We start from the raw sequence: 20,429 nt of genomic DNA, 5'->3' as shown, positions 1-20,429 counted from the left end.
GACATAACACTATAGGTGGAATAGAATGGTGGTTGTGGAGAAGACAAAAAGGAGAAGATAGTCTCACATCAACTAGGCGTATCAACGGGCTATGGAGATGCCCATCAATAGATATCAATGTGAGTGAGTAGGGATTGCCATGCAACGGATGCACTAGAGCTATAAGTATATGAAAGCTCAACAAAAGAAACTAAGTGGGTGTGCATCCAACTTGCTTGCTCACGAAGATCTAGGGCATTTTGAGGAAGCCCATCATTGGAATATACAAGCCAAGTTCTATAATGTAAAATTCCCACTAGTATATGAAAGTGACAACATAGGAGACTCTCTATCATGAAGATCATGGTGCTACTTTGAAGCACAAGTGTGGTAAAAGGATAGTAGCATTGTCCCTTCTCTCTTTTTCTCTCATTTTTTTGGTTTTTTTGGGCCTTCTCTCTTTTTCTCTCATTTTTTGGTTTTTGTCCCTTCTCTCTTTCTCTCTCATTTTTTTGGTTTTTTGGGCCTTCTCTCTTTTTTTTTGGCCTATTTTTTTTCGTCCGGAGTCTCATCCCGACTTGTGGGGGAATCATATTCTCCATCATCCTTTCCTCACTGGGACAATGCTCTAATAATGATGATCATCACACTTTTATTTACTTACAACTCAAGAATTACAACTCGATTCTTAGAACAAAATATGACTATATGAATGCCTCCGGTGGTGTACCGGGATGTGCAATGACTCATGAGTGACATGTATGAAGGAATTATGAATGGTGGCTTTGCCACAAATACAATGTCAACTACATGATCATGCAAAGCAATATGACAATGATGGAGCGTGTAATAATAAACTGAACGGTGGTAAGTTGCATGGCAATATATCTCGGAATGGCTATGGAAATGCCATGGTAGGTAGGTATGGTGGCTGTTTTGAGGAAGGTATATGGTGGGTGTATGATACCGGCGAAAGGTGCGCAGTATTAGAGAGGCTAGCAATGGTGGAAGGGTGAGAGTGCGTATAATCCATGGACTCAACATTAGTCATAAAGAACTCACATACTTATTGCAAAAATCTATTAGTTATCGAAACAAAGTACTACGCGCATGCTTCTAGGGGGATAGATTGGTAGGAAAATACCGTCGCTCGTCCCCGACCGCCACTCATAAGGAGGACAATCAATAAATAAATCATGCTCCGACTTCATCACATAACGGTTCACCATACGTGCATGCTACGGGAATCACAAACTTTAATACAAGTATTTCTCAAATTCACAACTACTCAACTAGCATGACTCTAATATCACCATCTTCATACCTCAAAACAATCATAAGGAATCAAACTTCTCATAGTATTCAATGCACTTTATATGAAAGTTTTTATTATATCCCTCTTGGATGCCCATCATATTAGGACTAAATTCATAACCAAAACAAATTACCATGCTGTTCTAAGGACTCTCAAAATAATATAAGTGAAGCACGAAAGTTCATCTATTTCTTCAAAATAAAACTACCGGCGTGCTCTAAAAGATATAAGTGAAGCACTAGAGCAAACGACAAACTACTCCGAAAGATATAAGTGAAGATCAATGAGTAGTTGAATAATTATGCAACTATGTGAAGACTCTCTAAAATTTAAGAATATCAGATCTTGGTATTTTATTCAAACAGCAAGCAAAACAAAACAAAATAAAATGACGCTCCAAGTAAAACACATATCATGTGGTGAATAAAAATATAGCTCTAAGTAAAGTTACCGATGAACGAAGACGAAAGAGGGGATGCCTTCCGGGGCATCCCCAAGCTTTGGCTTTTTGGTGTCCTTGGATTTACCTTGGGGTGCCTTGGGCATCCCCAAGCTTAGGCTCTTGCCACTCCTTATTCCATAGTTCATCGAATCTTTACCCAAAACTTAAAAACTTCACAACACAAAACTTAACGGAAAACTCGTGAGCTCCGTTAGCAAAAGAGTACAAAACACCACTTCACGGTACTGTAGTGGACTCATTATTTATTTGTATTGGTGTTAAAGCTACTGTATTACAACTTCTATATGGTTTATAAACTATTTTACTAGCCATAGATTCATCAAAATAAGCAAACAACACACGAAAAACAGAATCTGTCAAAAACAGAACAGTCTGTAGTAATCTGTATCAAACGTATACTTATGGAACTCCAAAAATTCTGAAATAAATTTATGGACCTGAGGAATTTGGCTAGTAATCATGTGAAAAAAGAATCAACTAAATAGCACTCTCCAGTAAAAAGTTTTAGCTAATCTCGTGAGCGCTAAAGTTTCTGTTTTTTACAGCATGATCATAAAGACTTCACCCAAGTCTTCCCAAAGGTTCTACTTGGCACAAACACTAATTAAAACACAAAACCACATCTAAACAGAAGCTAGATGTATTATTTATTCCTAAACAGAACCAAAAAGCAAGAAACTAAAATAAAATTGGGTTGCCTCCCAACAAGCGCTATCGTTTAACGCCCCTAGCTAGGCATGATGATTTCAATGATGCTCGCATAAAAGATAAGAATTGAAACATAAAGAGAGCATAATGAAGAATATGACTAGAAAATTTAAGTCTAACCCACTTCCTATGCATAGGGATTTTTTGAGCAAACAACTTATGGGAACAATAATCAACTAGCGTAGGAAAGCAAAACAAGCATAACTTCAAAACTTTAAGCACATAGAGAGGAAACTTGATATTATTGCAATTCCTACGAGCATATATTCCTCCCTCATAATAGTTTTCAGTAGCATCATGAATGAATTCAACAATATAACCAGCACCTAAAGCATTCTTTTCATGATCTACTTGCATAGAAATTTTACTACTCTCCACATAAGCAAATTTATTCTCATCAATAGTAGTGGGGGCAAACTCAACAAAATAACTATCATGTGATTGAAAATTAAGATCAAGATGACAAGTTTCATGGTTATCATTATTATTTATAGCATACGTGTCATCACAATAATCATCATAGATAGGAGGCATGCTTTCATCATAGTAAATTTGCTCATCAAAGCTTGGGGGACAAAAAATTATCATCTTCATCAAACATAGCATCCCCAAGATTGCAGCTTTGCATATCATTAGCATCATGGATATTCATAGAATTCATACTAACAACATTGCAATCATGCTCATCATTCAAAGATTTAGAGCCAAACATTTTAATGCATTCTTCTTCTAACACTTTGGCACAATTTTCCTTTCCATCATACTCACGAAAGATATTAAAAAGATGAAGCGTATGAGGCAAACTCAATTCCATTTTTTGTAGTTTTATTTCATAAACTAAACTAGTGATAAAACAAGAAACTAAAAGATTCGATTGCAAGATCTAAAGATATACCTTCAAGCACTCATCTCCCCGGCAACGGCGCCAGAAAAGAGCTTAGTTGACGGGGTGTGAGTGCCGCTTACCTAGCCTCCCCGGCAACGGCGCCAGAAAAGAGCTTAGTTGACGGGGTATGAGTGCCGCTTACCTCGCCTCCCAGGCAATGGCGCCAGAAAAGTGCTTGATGTCTACTACACAACCTTCTCCTTGTAGACGTTGTTGGGCCTCCAAGTGCAGAGGTTTGTAGGACAGTAGCAAATTTCCCTCAAGTGGATGACCTAAGGTTTATCAATCCGTGGGAGGTGTAGGATGAAGATGGTCTCTCTCAAACAACCCTGCAACCAAATAACAAAGAGTCTCTTGTGTCCCCAACACACCCAATACAATGGTAAATTGTATAGGTGCACTAGTTCGGCGAAGAGATGGTGATACAAGTGCAATATGGATGGCAGACATAGGTTTTTGTAATCTGAAAATATAAAAACAGCAAGGTAACTAATGATAAAAGTGAGCGTAAACGGTATTGCAATGGTAGGAAACAAGGTCTAGGGTTCATACTTTCACTAGTGCAAGTTCTCTCAACAATAATAATATAATTGGATCATATAACTATCCCTCAACATGCAACAAAGAGTCACTCCAAAGTTACTAATAGTGGAGAACAAACAAAGAGATTATGGTAGGGTATGAAACCACCTCAAAGTTATTCTTTCGGATTGATCTATTAAAGAGTTCGTACTAGAATAACACCTTAAGACACAGATCAAGCAAAACCCTAATGTCACCTAGATACTCCAATGCCACCTCAAGTATCCGTGGGTATGATTATACGATATGCATCACACAATCTCAGATTCATCTATTCAATCCAACACAAAGTACTTCAAAGAGTGCCCCAAAGTTTCTACCGGAGAGTCAAGACGAAAACGTGTGCCAACCCCTATGCATAGGTTCATGGGCGGAACCCGCAAGTTGATCACCAAAACATACATCAAGTGGATCACGTGATATCCCATTGTCACCACAGATAAGCACGACAAGACATACATCAAGTGTTCTCAAATCCTTAAAGACTCAATCCGATAAGATAACTTCAAAGGGAGAACTCAATCCATTACAAGAGAGTAGAGGGGGAGAAACATCATAAGATCCAACTATAATAGCAAAGCTCGCGATACATCAAGATCGTGCCAAATCAAGAACACGAGAGAGAGAGATCAAACACATAGCTACTGGTACATACCCTCATCCCCCGAGGGTGAACTACTCCCTCCTCGTCATGGAGAGCACCGGGATGATGAAGATGGCCACTAGTGAGGGTTCCCCCCTCCCGCAGGGTGCCAGAACAGGGTCCTGATTGGTTTTTGCTGGCTACAGAGGCTTGCGGCGGCGGAACTCCCGATCTATTCTGTTCTCCGAAGTTTTTAGGGTATATGGATATATATAGGTGAAAGAAATTGGTCAGGGGAGCCACGAGGGTGGAGGGCACGCCCAGGGGGGTGGGCGCGCCCCGCTGCCTCGTGCCTCCCTCGTTGCTTCCCTGACGTGCACTCCAAGTCCCCTGGATTGCTTCCGTTCCAAAAATAACTCTCCTGAAGGTTTCATTCCGTTTGGACTCCATTTGATATTCCTTTTCTGCGAAACACTGAAACAAGGGAAACAACAGAAACTGGCACTGGGCTCTGGGTTAATAGGTTAGTCCCAAAAATAATATAAAAGTGTTTAATCAAGCCCATAAACATCCAAAACAGATAATATAATAGCATGGAACAATCAAAAGTGATAGATACGTTGGAGACGTATCAGGCGGCAGGCGGTTAGGCGTGTGGCGGGCTGAGAAGATGAAGAGTGCATCAGTTTCGGAGGTTGAAGAAGCCCTTCTAGCCATCCATGTTGCATCCAACGGCTCACAAGAGTCGACTGACCCAAATTGTTCCTTAAGATTGCAGGATCCACGTGGCATTCAAGGTCTCGAAGGTAGATTCCGCGTCCGCACTCAGTTTGCGGGCTTGGTGCGGGCGCGACTGGCTTCCGCCGCGACAGCCACCATGCGCGCCTCCTCCGCACGGGCGGAGACAACAATGACACGCTAGTTCCTCCTCGCCGGTGTGCTGGAGCACGCGCTCGTCCTCCTCTTCATACGCTGCGTGCATAGACGCGGCTCCACCAGCTGCTCGCGTGCTTGGCAGCGCGGCGGCATCGCGAGGATGGACTACAGACGACGTGAGCGGTTGAGCCTTCGGCTTCATTGCACAGGGATGGCGGTGACACGACGGTGCTGGGCGATAAATTGTTGGCCGGAGCAGGCGGGCGCCGGCATGCGCAACGACGGTGGCAGCATATTGATGAGTGTGCGTATGGGAGCTTAGTTTAGTTCTATATAGGGTTGGTCAAACTTAAAAGAAAACCGTACTAGTACACGTAAACATTAGACTAAGGCAGCGCTTATATTAGTTACCACAACCATGATACGGAATCCTGTGCAAGCGCGTGAACCGCGGCCGCGCGGTCGATCGAACGGTGCGTCACCGTGTCGCGCTCGAAGGACATCCACCGAACCTTTTTGTGTGTGTGAAAACAATCCCCGAATATTACTCAACTTTTTTTTTCTAGAAAAGTTCTTGACGCTACAGTATTTCCATATATTTGAATTTAGCTCCAATTCGTGTTTATTTGGATTTGGACGTTTTAGGTGCGCCCTAGTTTTTTTAATATTGATTTTGTCTGTGTGATTGAGAGAGAACGTGTGTATGTGTCCATATGTGTGTTGTGGCGGAAGGGCAATGTGGAGACGGTGTGCGTGTGATAGAGACATAGAGAGGTGTGAATGTGCAAATGATCATGCATGAGTGAGACATAGACAGATGCCGATACGTTGTGTATACATGAGAGAACGGTCTTCTATTTTACTTGTGTGTGTGTGTGAGAGAGAGGGGGGGGAGCATCCGTAACACAACAACCATCTCTCTCGATTCGTCCGTCCCTCGCACGATCGCATGTAACACATGCATCAACGCACACATTTTGACACCCTCACCCGGCCCCTGCCCACTTCAAGGCCCGCACATCGCTCTGTATCTCACACGCACAATCTCTTCGTGAAACCATATTTAGCATGTAGCTTTTCGTCACATGCACACACATTTCCCTCCATAGGTTTGATTTCTCTCAATATCTGACACACACACACATACACACACACACACCGCACACACACACCCTCTCCCCCGAGCACACAATTCATCCCCATCCAAGGTTATATGGCGACCACTCTCGCTTGTGCTTCTCTGCACCCTAGCATGCACAACACCTCAATCTTCAAAGAGGGCATCGAGGAGATCGAAGACGGTGACCACACTGCACTAGAGAATGCAGGGCCATTTGGAAGCAGGATGATGTGACAACAGCTGACTGACTCCCCCCTCTCTCCCGCACAAAATTACCAATCCCTCTCTCCCCCGCACAAAATGATCAATCCCTCAACCCACGAGATCCTTCCCCTCTCATCCATGTTTTTCCAGCTCTCTCATCAAACATGTTGTCTCTTCTCCTTCCACGTGTACAGAATCCCGATTGCACATGCATCTCACGTATATTACATGTCTCCATCTTTCTCACAGACCTAACTTGTTCCTCTCTCTTTCTCTCTCTTTCTCTCTCTATCTCTCTCTTTGTCTCGTTAGTTCGTCTCCTACTCTCTCGTCCACATACATACAATCTTTCCCGCCCTATCTGCTCCATCTTCACAAGCTCTCTCTACACGTTTCATTCCCATATTGGGATGTGTTAAAAATGTTGCTTTTATAATGGATGATGTAGAGTTATGGTTGGTTTTGTTGCATCCTACAAATTAATAACTATGAAATGCATTTAGATTCTCATTTGACTGGGATTATGTGAGTTTGAGCATATTGTGAAGTACTATAGACCCCGTATACATCTTGGAATGCAACAATGATTGCAACTATTGAAATATAGACCATTACATTCGAAGTCAGTAGCCTAATATATTTATTTCACAATTACAACAAATGATTAATTCAGTACAAACTAAGAAAACAAATGTGTACTCCCTCCGTTTTTATCTAAGTCCGCGTATTAGCATTGGTCAAAGTCAAGTTTTGTAAACTCTCAGAAAGTTTATAACAAAAAATATTAACATATACAATACAGTAACAAATAAATACCATTAGATTCATTATTGAATGTACTTTCACATCATACATATTTGTTATGGTAAATGTTTATATTTTTCTATAAACATGGTCAAACTTTAGGAAGTTTGACTTTGGTCAAACCTAATATGCAAAGTTAATAAAAACGGAGGGAGTACTAGTAGTTACTAGTACTACTCCCTAGTTGCTTAGCCCAATCACCCAGCACGCCACACGGGGAGTTCAGTGTCACAAAATTTTGAGGTCGGCGGGAAAATCTCCCGCGACCCTGATTCGAGCAGTGCGAAGTTACCATCATAGCCTTCGGAACAGGCCTACGGATGCCGCTTGGTAGGGGGCTGTTTTCGTAACTTCAGGTTCACCCTACCCAGCCAACCCCACCCCGGCACCCAGAGTAGTACACCTGAATACTCCCCATTTTCTATACCCACCGCAAAATAGACTTCTCCACGGCACCGCAGCCTTCATGCTCCTCCCCTTATACATCGGCGCACTCGTCCACCGCAGCGCATCTACCTCATCACGACCTCGTACGCCGCACTAGAGTCGGTCCACCGTCGTCGTCGTACATGGAGCCTCTTCCCCGACACCGTCTTTCATGATCTCGGATCTGCTTCCCGGAAGCCAACGCCAATCGCAGAAGCACCACCGTCATGGAAAATGAACTGACTCCCGCTGCCGACCATGATGCACAGAGGCCGCCGCGAACATCGTTCTCCTCCTCGATTGGTAATGTGTGTATTGAATCACTTAGCAGTACATGTGCAGTTCCAATTTTGTTCATACCTACCCTTCAAATTTCCTGGTTGCTATTGTTCCCGTAAAAGTAATTGGTTAGCCTCCATTGTCCAATAGAATATCAGCTTGTAATTGTGCGTCGCTCCTGTATCGCGCTGTGCTTGGGTAGGTTCTTCATCTGCAACCAGTAGTGTGGCAAATGATGAAAAGTTTTTTAGAACTAGCAAGATGCCCATGCGTTGCACGCATCAATATGCATTCGTATGAGTAGTTTATCTTGTGGGAGAAATGGATGAACGAGGGAAGGCCTTATTTGCAAATCTGGAGAGGGGTGTGGGCATCTTTCTGCAAAATTGCCATAGTGTCCTTCCTATCCATTAGTTATAAATCAGACGGCCTATATTGCAGGATGTCAGGCACACCATCATCACCAACTCTGTTTTTTAAAAGAAAAAAAGAATAGAGAGTAGAGAAGTAGAGATAAATATTAAATATAAAATAAATATAACAGTAGAGAAGAGAGTAGAGATAGCAGGGACCTCAGGAAAGGATTGCGCAGGCGCGGGAAAAATCGGCCGGGCGCGCGCTAGTTTTGGCGCGCGGCGTCCGGCGCGCTTTATAAAATCCAACGCCCTCCCACCGCTCTGTGCCTTGGCACCGCTCTCTCCCCGCTCTGTGCCTTGCCACCACTCTCTCCCCACTCTTTCTCGCCTCGCCGCCGTTGCATCGCCAGGAAACTTGGGGATACCGCGGCGTCCGCGCGCGCCCCTCCAGCGGCTTCTCCGCCAAGACCCGGTTCCGCGGGATGCGCCTCGGCCTCGGCAATTTCAACACTGCCAACGAGGCCGCCCGCGCATACGACATGATGGCATGGCACCTCCGGTGGCCTCATAGAACATTGAACTTCCCCAACGTGCCGACGCAGGAGCGGGCGCAGGAGCTCGCGCCTCTGCCACGGCTTATCACCGACGAGGATCGTCGAGACAACCGGAGGCGGGAGCACCATCCCGGCATCGCCGAGATGGACGAGGAAGCCATGGCGCTGTGGCGCCAATGCTTCCCGCATGACATCATCAACGAGCGCGAGTTCTATGCGCAAAGGAGGGCGGAGAGGGAGAAGAGGAGGGCGGAGCGAGCCGCCTATCGCGAGGACAAGCGTACGCGAAAAGCAGACGCTCAATTCAACATGAGGCTAGGAGCAGCGTCGCCCTGGGAATCCAATGACAATCAGTATCTTCATGCCTACATTGAGACGTCGGAGGAGGACATCACCGAGGAGGAGTCGGACAACGAGGAGTAGTTGAACTATCTATTTTTTTATCTATCCATGCTATATCTATGCTGAGAACTATCCTCTACTCTCTAGTCTCTACTCTCTCTCTCTCTACTTCTCGATCTCAGCACTATAAATGCTTTTTTAAAGCGCCGCGCATTTTGCTTCTATTGGAGATGCTCTAACATGGCAGACGAGTGCTTTAATGTTGCCCACAAGATGTGTGAGTATTACTAGTAATGTATTTTTCTTGCCATGTTGAGATTTGAAAACCACGAGTGCGAACATGCAGAGGAGCAATGAAGACCAAACACGGGATATTGGGGACATCTTCAAGGAGCGTGGCAAGTTAAAGAGGAGCTGCACCAAACCTGTAAAACGAGCTTTGGTAAGTAACACCCTTTCAATTACTTTCGTTTAGCCTCGTGTTCTTCGATGTGTATATGTTGTAGTTTCTGTTTCTCTTAGCCCCGTGTTCTTCGATGTGTAATAAGAAGAGTCTTAATCATCCTAATGCTTTCATTTTTAGCTTGATGTAGGAAGTGGGTGTTCTCACCTTGTAGTTTGTTTTTATATTTTTCCTATTGAATTCACTTCTGCGAGTCCTGTTTATCTGGCTTCTACTAAATGGATCTAGGTTGCTCTGAGTATTGATCTAAAAAAGAAGTAACTTCTGTCAGGATACAGTTCCTGCAAGGAGGGAAGTATGGTCAACCTCAAGATCATGTTTCCAAAATGAGGCTGGATTACACACAAGGTGCCAATTCCCTAATGATGCTGGATTAGACACAAGGTGCAAATACCCAGATGATGCTGGATTACACACAAGCCAGGTGGAGTCGTCAGCTGTTCGTGTCCTCGTGGCTCTAGTAAAGGCTAAAAGAAAGCGTGCAGCAGCCCTTGAGAATGTAGCTGAGTTCCTGAAGAAGCAAAAAAGCAATCAGATGCTCTCTTCACCCAAGCCAAAGAAGAGATGGAAGATGCCAGAAATAAGCTAGCAGAGGCAGAGCAGGCTAGGCATCTCCTGCTATCTAAAACTGTTGTCAATACAAAATTTCCTTCATAATAGCTAGGTTCAAATGTGTATCCAGTCAGCATGCCTGTTGTGATGTCCGTGCATCTACTGATGTGGCACAAAATAATTTTTTTCGGGTCATGTAATAACAACAATTACTTTCCAAACAATAACAGACGAAGCATTGGACATGGTATAGTTCACGCGCAAGCCTGACATTCCAAGTTCAACTTCCACATCAAACTCATGTTCACAGATATCTGCACATTCTTAGATAATGTCCACAACCATGATTCACTTTAAAGCCAAAAAAATGTGAGGAGAGTTATAATTAAAGAAAAACCTCTAGTTCCTTCTACCACTGCGAGCACAACAAGTGAAGACCATGCGTAATTAATTATATTTTGGTCATTTTTTGTGTTCTAAAATGCCGGCCGGCTTGCGGAAGGACGTGTTGCCGGCACACGTGCGGATTCAATGGAGGCAGGCGGGGCAGTCTGAAGCCGGTTGCATGCGGCGAGGAGGCGTGTTCAGCCGGGCCTGCAGCGAGTGGGGCCCTTTTGGCCGGCGCGCGGTTCAATGCCTGCGCTATGAGAGGTCGCGTCCATGTCAGAGCAATCACTCCCTCCAGTCCTTTTTTGTTTGTGTATAACAAAATTTCGTTTTCCATTCACATTTTACAAGTAAAATTCATGGACAAATTTTGACCCAAACTACGATGGGGACTAGTAAACTGGAACGGAGGTAGTAGTTTTTTTATCAAAGAAGTGTTTCCCCCTTCTGATTTTCATTATTGAAAACCAACATCTAAACCATAGTATTTTCCCTAGAACTACCAGGTTCAACATCTCGCAACATAAACCCATACAACCATACGCCAAGGAGGTACTCCCTCCGTTCTAAAATACTTGACTTCCATTTGTCCAAAAATGGATGTACCTATATACTAAAACATGTCTAGATACATCTATATTTTGACAATGGAAGGCATGTATTGTGGAACGGAGGGAGTAGTAGTTATGAATTCCATTTTCGCTCCATGCCAATCGTTCTAAAAACTACTTAGTACTTATAACGCGCCATTGAATATCGGAACTCTTACCCCGCTAAAAATGATATTTTAAACGTGGCTACTCGATCTGTGGCAACTGGTGAGCCACCGCCTCCAGGTCGTTCACTTGTGGCCCCAACCATCAACTCCTACGGATCAAACTATCACGCGAGCTGACTATTCCTACAAAGGTGCGTTCCACCACGTAGCCGGTACCCGCGCATGTAGCAATCGTGCACCTAGGGTTTTAGGGTTTATTTGTTAACGGTGCCTTTAGTAACTCTCATGTGTGCGAGACAACGAGAAACCGACTGCGTGCGTGCGCCTCTTCTCTTCGTATATGTACTCCACCGTTTGTCTGGTGTCCAAAAAATTATACATTGGTAATAACTACTCCCTCCGTTCCATAATGTAGTGCCTATAGATTTTTTGAAAAGTCAAACCTCACAAACTTTGACCAAGTTTGTGGAGAAAAATATTTACATCTAGAGTGCGAAACATATATCACTATATTCATCATATGATGTAGTTTCGCATTATATATTTTTGCTATTGTAGATATAAATATTTTTCTCTACAAACTTGGTCAAAGTTTGCAAAGTTTGACTTCTTAAAAAATCTATAGGCACTACATTGTGGAATGATGCATTGCCACATGATCAAAGTTGATTAATACATATTCACCGATTTGATAGAAAAAAGAGTCTAGTTTTGAAATACGTATATCACTAAAAATATGTTATGTTTCACTCAAAATATATTCCTTTGGCGGTTTTGATGGGATAAGGGAGGAATGTTGTTGGTTTCAAGATTCGAGAAGTGGTATATGTCTAATTTCTACTCTTACTAGCAAGATGCTCGTCTGTTGCACGGAACATCAAGATCTTGTGGGAGAAAAGGATGAACGAGGGAAGGCCTTATCTGCAAATGTGGAGAGGAGTGCGGGTAAATTGCCATGGCTTCCTTCCTACCCGTTATATATAGATTGGACGGCCTATATTGCAGGATGGCAGGCACACCATCATCACCGACTATGCTTTTTATAAGAGTAGAGATAAAAAACAGAGTTGGTGATGATGGTGTGCCTGCCATCCTGTAATATATGCCGCCTGATTTATATCTGGCGGATATGAAGGAAACTATGGCAATTTTGCAAAAAGATACCCACACCCCTCTCCACATTTTCAAATAAGGCTTTCCCTCGTTCTTCCTTTTCTCCCACAAGATAAACTACTGATACAATTGCATCTTGATGTTCCGTGCAACGCATGGGCATCTTGCTAGTTGTTGCAAAAAGCCCATGTGTGTGTGAGAGAGGGGGAGAGAGGAGGAGGACGGAGTGCATGTGTGACAAAGACACAAAGAGTGTGTGTGCGAGATGTATCAGCTTAAAATGAGGCGATAGTGTGTGTGTGTGCACGATCGAGAGGGCGTGTCTTGTCGGCGTCCGAGGAACGGGGGTCCCCAGACTTGCCTGCCTGCAGCCCGCGGCGTCGCTCCACCAGCGCCTCGTACGACCCATCTTCATCAGCCAACGCTCAAGACCCTCGCGAGGGGCCAGGCCTCATGAGGCGGACGACGCAATACCTCATCGGGGGCGGCCTCACCAGGCTGGCTCGCGAGGGGCAGAGAGATCAAGGCGAGGGGCACCTCGCGAGGTTTCTGTGACGCAAGCCATGACGAGCAAGGCCAGGCGGGCGCCAGGCGGGCGCAGAGCACGCAGTGTCCTCGTTTCCTCTTTGGTGCTAAAGAGGCAAGCGCAGGCGCGGAGTTCCGAGGCATGAAGCAAAGGTTTCCATATCGGTGCAACAAGATCAAGACCAGCAGGACGGCAGGACAGATGTCACCGTGGAGCCCAAGACGGCGTCACCACCAGAGCCTTTGGCAGGCGAAACCACCTTTTGTCAGGATAACTTGTACTAGTTGTCTCCCTTCAAATTTGGCCGTTGTTGGATCCCTTCGTGCGCACCCCAGAGTTCGAACCTCAAGGGTTTTGCCAGGACCCTAAATCCGACATTTGGCGCGCCAGGTAGGGGTGCGCTGAAGCTTCCCTTCCGCCGATCCACGTCCCATCGCTCCACCGCATCCATGGCGGACGTGCGTCGAGCCCACGCTGAGCGCCGGGCTTCCCTCACCGCCCGTGTCGCTCAGACAGCTCCTGTCGGCGGGCCTCCCTGTTGTTCCCCGTCACCCGCCGCCACCGGCCTGGCGGCAAACGAGCAGCAAGCATCCTCGCTGCACCCCTCTGTGTGGCGGGACGGCCGCACCGCCACTCCGTCGCTAACCCCAGTCGGCTCGTCGTCTCACGCTCGTCGCGCGCCAACGGACGCGCAGGCCGAGCTGCTCATGGCACACGAGCTCCTGCGCTACTGCCCGGTCAACGACCTCTATGAGGACTGGCTGGACCGCATCGCCGAGCTCGTCAGTGCCGCTGGGGGCTCCCCCACACCATCCCTTTCGCTACCCCACCCTCCGCCAGCTGCGGGCGACGTAGCTCACGGAGCACCTCCACCACCTCCGCACCAAGACGGTGCTCTGGCACCGGGGCGCGCGGCCTCCCGGCATGACCCACCGCGCGGGGAGCCCGCGCGAGAAGTAGGAAGCTGCAAAGAAGTTCCCCGACCGCAAGAAAACGCTCGTGCGCCCCCGGCGCCGCCATGACAAGACCGCGTGCAGCCCACGGTGGCGCTGCGCGGACACCAAGGGCAGGCCCCGCCTCTGCAAAGGGCCCCGGTGGCCAGAGCCGGCTGCCACGCCTTCACCCCAGAGCTGCGTAGCATCGTCTGGCCGGGCAAGTTCAAGCCAGACCTGCCTCCTCGCTACGACGGCACCCCCGACCCTGCGGAGTTCTTGCAGCTCTACGAGCTGAGTGTCGAGGCGGTCAACGGCAATGAGAAAGTCAAGGCGAACTGGTTCCCCATGGCTCTCAAGGATGGTGCTCGCTCGTGGCTCCTGAACCTGCCTCCGGGCTCGATTTCCTCCTGGGTTGAGATGCGTGACCGCTTCGTCGCCAACTTCCAGGGCACTCGCGACCGCCCTCCGGCCGCGGGTGACCTGCGTTGTATCAAGCAGCAGCCAGGAGAGACCTTGGAGAAGTACATCCAGCGCTTCAACAACGTTCGTCTCAAGATCCCCAAGGTGACGGACGAGGCCATCATTTCGACATTTTTTGATGGCAACTGCGACGTCAAGATGAAGGAGGAGCTCGCCATCCACGAGGAGCTATGCATGGCTCTGGAGCTGTTCAACATGGCGACCAAGTGCGCAAGAGCTGAGGAAGGGAGCCTTTCCCTCCTCGAGCTCCCTGCCATCGATCCAGAGGAGAAGAAAGCCAAAGCCAAAGACGTGAAGCGCAAGGGGGTGGCCGTGCTCGCGGTGGAGCCGGACACGAAGCGCGGCCGGGATCACCCCGAGTCATCCAAGAGCAGTCGTCCGTTCTGCGCCTTCCACAACGTACATAGCCACAACACCAATGACTGTCAAGAGCTCAGAGCCCTTCGAGATGGACGCTTTGGTCAATGCCTCGAGCGCAACGACCGGGGCTACGGCCGAGGAGGGGGATGAGGCGGAGGACGCTGGGACGATCGCGGCCCCCACCAGGAGTGGCGCGACCGGCCTCGCGAAGACCGCTGGCAGGACCAGCCTCATGAGGGTGCATGGAGGAATCAGCCTCGCGAGGCCCGCCCTCAGGGCAATGCTGGTCTCCCTCCACTGCCGCCACCGCCAAGAAGGAATGATGACCTCCATCAAGACGAGGGGGCTGGGGGCTTCCAGGAACCACCTGCTATAGCCTGCATCTTGGGTGGAGCTCAGGCTCCAACATCTCAATGTATCTTCAAGCAGTTTCCTCGCGAGGTGAACGCAGCCCTTCCCAGGCTCGAGGCCACGCGCCCACTGAGATGGTCCAAGTGCGCCATCACCTTCAGCTCAGCAGACCAGCTCAAGTGTGCAGCCACTGCTGGCGCCCTCCCGATGCTCTGCTCGCCTGTCATCAGCAACATACAAGTCACCAAGACTCTCATTGACGGCGGCGCAGGGCTTAATGTCCTATCCGTCGAGACATTCGACATCCTCCAAGTGTCATACGATCAGCTACAGCCCACCAAGCCCTTCTCAGGAGTGACCGACGGCTCCACCATGCCGATAGGGTAAGTCCGCCTCCCTGTCACCTTCGGCCAGCGCGACAACTACCGCACCGAGTTCATCGACTTCGACGTCGCCCACATCCGTCTGCCGTACAACGCCATCCTCGGGTATCCTGCATTGGCCAAGTTCATGGCAGTGACCCACCACGACTACAACATCCTCAAGATGCCAGGAAGCGGCGGGATCATCACAGTCCCCTGCGAAGAAAAAGATGCGGTGTGCTCCCTCGAGCATGCCTTCCAAGCCGCAGCAGTCGAAGACCCCGACAACGATGGCGCACACTACCCTCCTGAGGCCATCCCCAAGAAGAAGAAGCAATTACTCCGTACAGGGCCTCAGGGGAGCGGCGCCTCTAGCGGTGCCCCATCAGGATCGGTGCCCGCGCCTGGGGTGCCTCCCTCCCTCGCATAGGAAGGCGCGCCCGACGCCCTCTCAGGCAGGGCTCAGGGGCTCTCTTCTGGAGGGCCTCAAACCTAGCCAGCATCATGAGGGAGGCGCTCGGGCACCACGTGGAGGTGTGCTTTGCGGCACGTTTCCCTCAGGAGGACAACGGGCGAGGAGCGCCCGGTGCTCAGGAGTTCATCGCCAAGACCACTTAGGAGCTGTAGGATGCAAGAGCCATGTGCAGTAACCGCCGCCCACCTGGCGCAACCCCCCATCCAGGAGAGGATGGCGGGCTGCGTGTCTGCATCGACATCCCAGGGCTCAACAGGGCCGCATCTCAGGAGCGCTTCTGGCTTTCGCGCGTTGGGCGGTGTGAGGGTCCACCCACAGCTATGTCTGCATGCCTTTTGGCCTGCCGAGCATGGCAGCCGCCTTCCAGCACAACCTGCGGAGCGTCATGGCAGCCCAGGAGGCCAGGCACCACGCGGTCCTGGCGGAGATGGGGTCGGTGAAGGAAATATGCCCTAGAGGCAATAATAAAGTTATTATTTATTTCCTTATATCATGATAAATGTTTATTATTCATGCTAGAATTGTATTAACTGGAAACTTGATACATGTGTGAATACATAGACAAACAGAGTGTCACTAGTATGCCTCTACTTGACTAGCTCGTTGATCAAAGATGGTTATGTTTCCTAGCCATAGACATGAGTTGTCATTTGATTAACGGGATCACATCATTAGGAGAATGATGTGATTGACTTGACCCATTCTGTTAGCTTAGCACTCGATCGTTTTAGTATGTTGCTATTGCTTTCTTCATGACTTATACATGTTCCTATGACTATGAGATTATGCAACTCCCGTTTACCGGAGGAACACTTTGTGTGCTACCAAACGTCACAACGTAACTGGGTGATTATAAAGGTGCTCTACAGGTGTCTCCAAAGGTACTTGTTGGGTTGGCGTATTTCGAGATTAGGATTTGTCACTCCGATTGTCGGAGAGGTATCTCTGGGCCCACTCAGTAATACACATCACTATAAGCCTTGCAAGCATTGTGACTAATGAGTTAGTTGCGGGATGATGTATTACGGAACGAGTAAAGAGACTTGCCGGTAACGAGATTGAACTAGGTATCGAGATACCGACGATCGAATCTCGCGAAAGTAACATACCGGTGACAAAGGGAACAACGTATGTTGTTATGCGGTCTGACCGATAAAGATCTTCGTAGAATATGTGGGAACCAATATGAGCATCCAGGTTCCGCTATTGGTTATTGACCGGAGAGGTGTCTCGGTCATGTCTACATAGTTCTCGAACCCGTAGGGTCCGCACGCTTAACGTTACGATGACAGTTATATTATGAGTTTATATGTTTTGATGTACCGAAGGTTGTTCGGAGTCCCGGATGTGATCACGGACATGACGAGGAGTCTAGAAATGGTCGAGACATAAAGATTGATATATTGGAAGCCTGTGTTTGGACACCGGAAGTGTTCCGGGTGAAATCAGGATTTTTCCGGAGTACCGGGAGGTTACCGGAACCCCCCGGTAACTTAATGGGCCTTATTGGGCCTAGGTGGAAGAGAGGAGAGGAGGCCAGGGCAGGGCCGCGTGCCCCTCCCCCTCAGTCCGAATAGGACAAGGAGAGGGGGGCGGCGCCCCCCTTTCTTCCTCCCCTCCACCTTTTGCCCCTTCCTCTCCTAGTCCAACATGGAAAGGGGGGGAGTCCTACTCCCGGTAGGAGTAGGACTCCTCCTGGCGCGCCTCTCCTCCCTTGGCCGGCGGCCTCCCCCTTGCTCCTTCATATACGGGGGCAGGGGGGCACCTCTCTACACACAATTGATCAACGATCTTTTAGCCGTGTGCGGTGACCCCCTCCACCATATTACACCTCGATAATATCATAGCGGTGCTTAGGCGAAGCCCTGCGTCGGTAGAACATCATCATCGTCACCATGCCGTCATGCTGACGAAACTCCCCCTCAACACTCGGCTGGATCGGAGTTTGAGGGACGTCATCGAGCTGAAACTCGGAGGTGCCGTGCGTTCGGTACTTGATCGGTCAGATCGTGAAGACGTACGACTACATCAACCGCGTTGTGTTAATGCTTCCGCTTTCGGTCTACGAGGGTACATGGACAACACTCTCCCCTCTTGTTGCTATGCATCACCATGATCTTGCGTGTGCGTAGGAATTTTTTTGAAATTACTACGTTCCCCGACAGTGGCATCCGAGCCTGGTTTTATGCGTTGATGTTATGCACGAGTAGAACACAAGTGAGTTGTGTGCGATATAAGTCATACTGCTTACCAGCATGTCATACTTTGGTTCAGCGGTATTGTGAGATGAAGCGGCCCGGACCGACATTACGCGTACGCTTACGCGAGACTGGTTTCACCGTTGCGAGCACTCGTTGCTTAAAGGTGACTGGCGGGTGTCTGTCTCTCTCACTTTAGTTGAACCGAGTGTGGCTACGCCTGGTCCTTGCGAAGGTTAAAACAGCACCAACTTGACAAACTATCGTTGTGGTTTTGATGCGTAGGTAAGAACGGTTCTTGCTAAGCCCGTAGCAGCCACGTAAAACTTGCAACAACAAATTAGAGGACGTCTAACTTGTTTTTGCAGGGCATGTTGTGATGTGATATGGTCAAGACATGATGCTATATTTTATTGTATGAGATGATCATGTTTTGTAACCGAGTTATCGGCAACTGGCAGGAGCCATATGGTTGTCGCTTTATTGTATGAAATGCAATCGCCATGTAATTGTTTTACTTTATCACTAAGCGGTAGCGATAGTCGTAAAAGCAATAGTTGGCGAGACGACAACGATGCTACGATGGAGATCAAGGTGTCGCGCCGGTGACGATGGTGATCATGACGGTGCTTCGGGGATGGAGATCACAAGCACAAGATGATGATGGCCATATCATATCACTTATATTGATTGCATGTGATGTTTATCTTTTATGCATCTTATCTTGCTTTGATTGACGGTAGCATTATAAGATGATCTCTCACTAAAATTTCAAGATAAAAGTGTTCTCCCTGAGTATGCACCGTTGCAAAAGTTCTTCGTGCTGAGACACCACGTGATGATCGGGTGTGATAGGCTCTACGTTCAAATACAACGGGTGCAAGCCAGCTTTGCACACGTGGAATACTCAGGTTAAACTTGACGAGCCTAGCATATGCAGATATGGCCTCGGAACACGGAGACCGAAAGGTCGAGCGTGAATCATATAGTAGATATGATCAACATAGTGATGTTCACCGTTGAAACTACTCCATCTCACGTGATGATCGGACATGGTTTAGTTGATATGGATCACGTGATCACTTAGAGGATTAGAGGGATGTCTATCTAAGTGGGAGTTCTTAAGTAATATGATTAATTGAACTTAAATTTATCATGAACTTAGTCCTGGTAGTATTTTGCAAATTATGTTGTAGATCAATATCTTGCGTTGTTGCTTTCATATGTTTATTTTAATATGTTCCTAGAGAAAATTGTGTGGAAAGATGTTAGTAGCAATGATGAGGATTGGATCCGTGATCTGAGGTTTATCCTCATTGCTGCACAGAAGAATTATGTCCTTAATGCACCGCTAGGTGACAGACCTATTGCAGGAGCAGATGCAGACGTTATGAACGTTTGGCTAGCTCAATATGATGACTACTTGATAGTTTAGTGCACCATGCTTAACGGCTTAGAATCGGGACTTCAAAGACGTTTTGAATGTCATGGACCATATGAGATGTTCCAGGAATTGATGTTAATATTTCAAGCAAATACCCGAGTTGAGAGATATGAAGTCTCCAACAAGTTCTATAGCTAAAAGATGGAGGAGAATCGCTCAACTAGTGAGCATGTGCTCAGATTGTCTGGGTACTACAATCGCTTGAATCAAGTGGGAGTTAATCTTCCAGATAAGATAGTGATTGACAGAGTTCTCTAGTCACCATCACCAAGTTACTAGAACTTCGTGATGAACTATAGTATGCAAGGGATGTCGAAAACGATTCCCGAGCTCTTCGTGATGTTGAAATCGACGAAGGTAGAGCATCAAGTGTTGATGGTTAACAAGACCACTAGTTTCAAGAGAAGGGCAAAGGGATAGAAGGGGAACTTAAAAAAAAGAACGGCAAGCAAGTTGCTACTCAAGTGAAGAAGCCCAAGTCTGTACCTAAGCCTGAGACTAAGTGCTTCTACTGCAAAGGGACTGGTCACTAGAAGCGGAACTGCCCCAAGTATTTGGTGGATAAAGAAGGATGGTAAAGTGAACAAA

Source organism: Triticum aestivum, chromosome 7D (assembly GCF_018294505.1).
Source record: "Triticum aestivum cultivar Chinese Spring chromosome 7D, IWGSC CS RefSeq v2.1, whole genome shotgun sequence".
Classification (NCBI taxonomy): Eukaryota; Viridiplantae; Streptophyta; class Magnoliopsida; order Poales; family Poaceae; genus Triticum; species Triticum aestivum.
The sequence above is the reverse complement of the archived record's forward strand: the minus strand, read 5'-3'. Positions refer to the sequence as shown.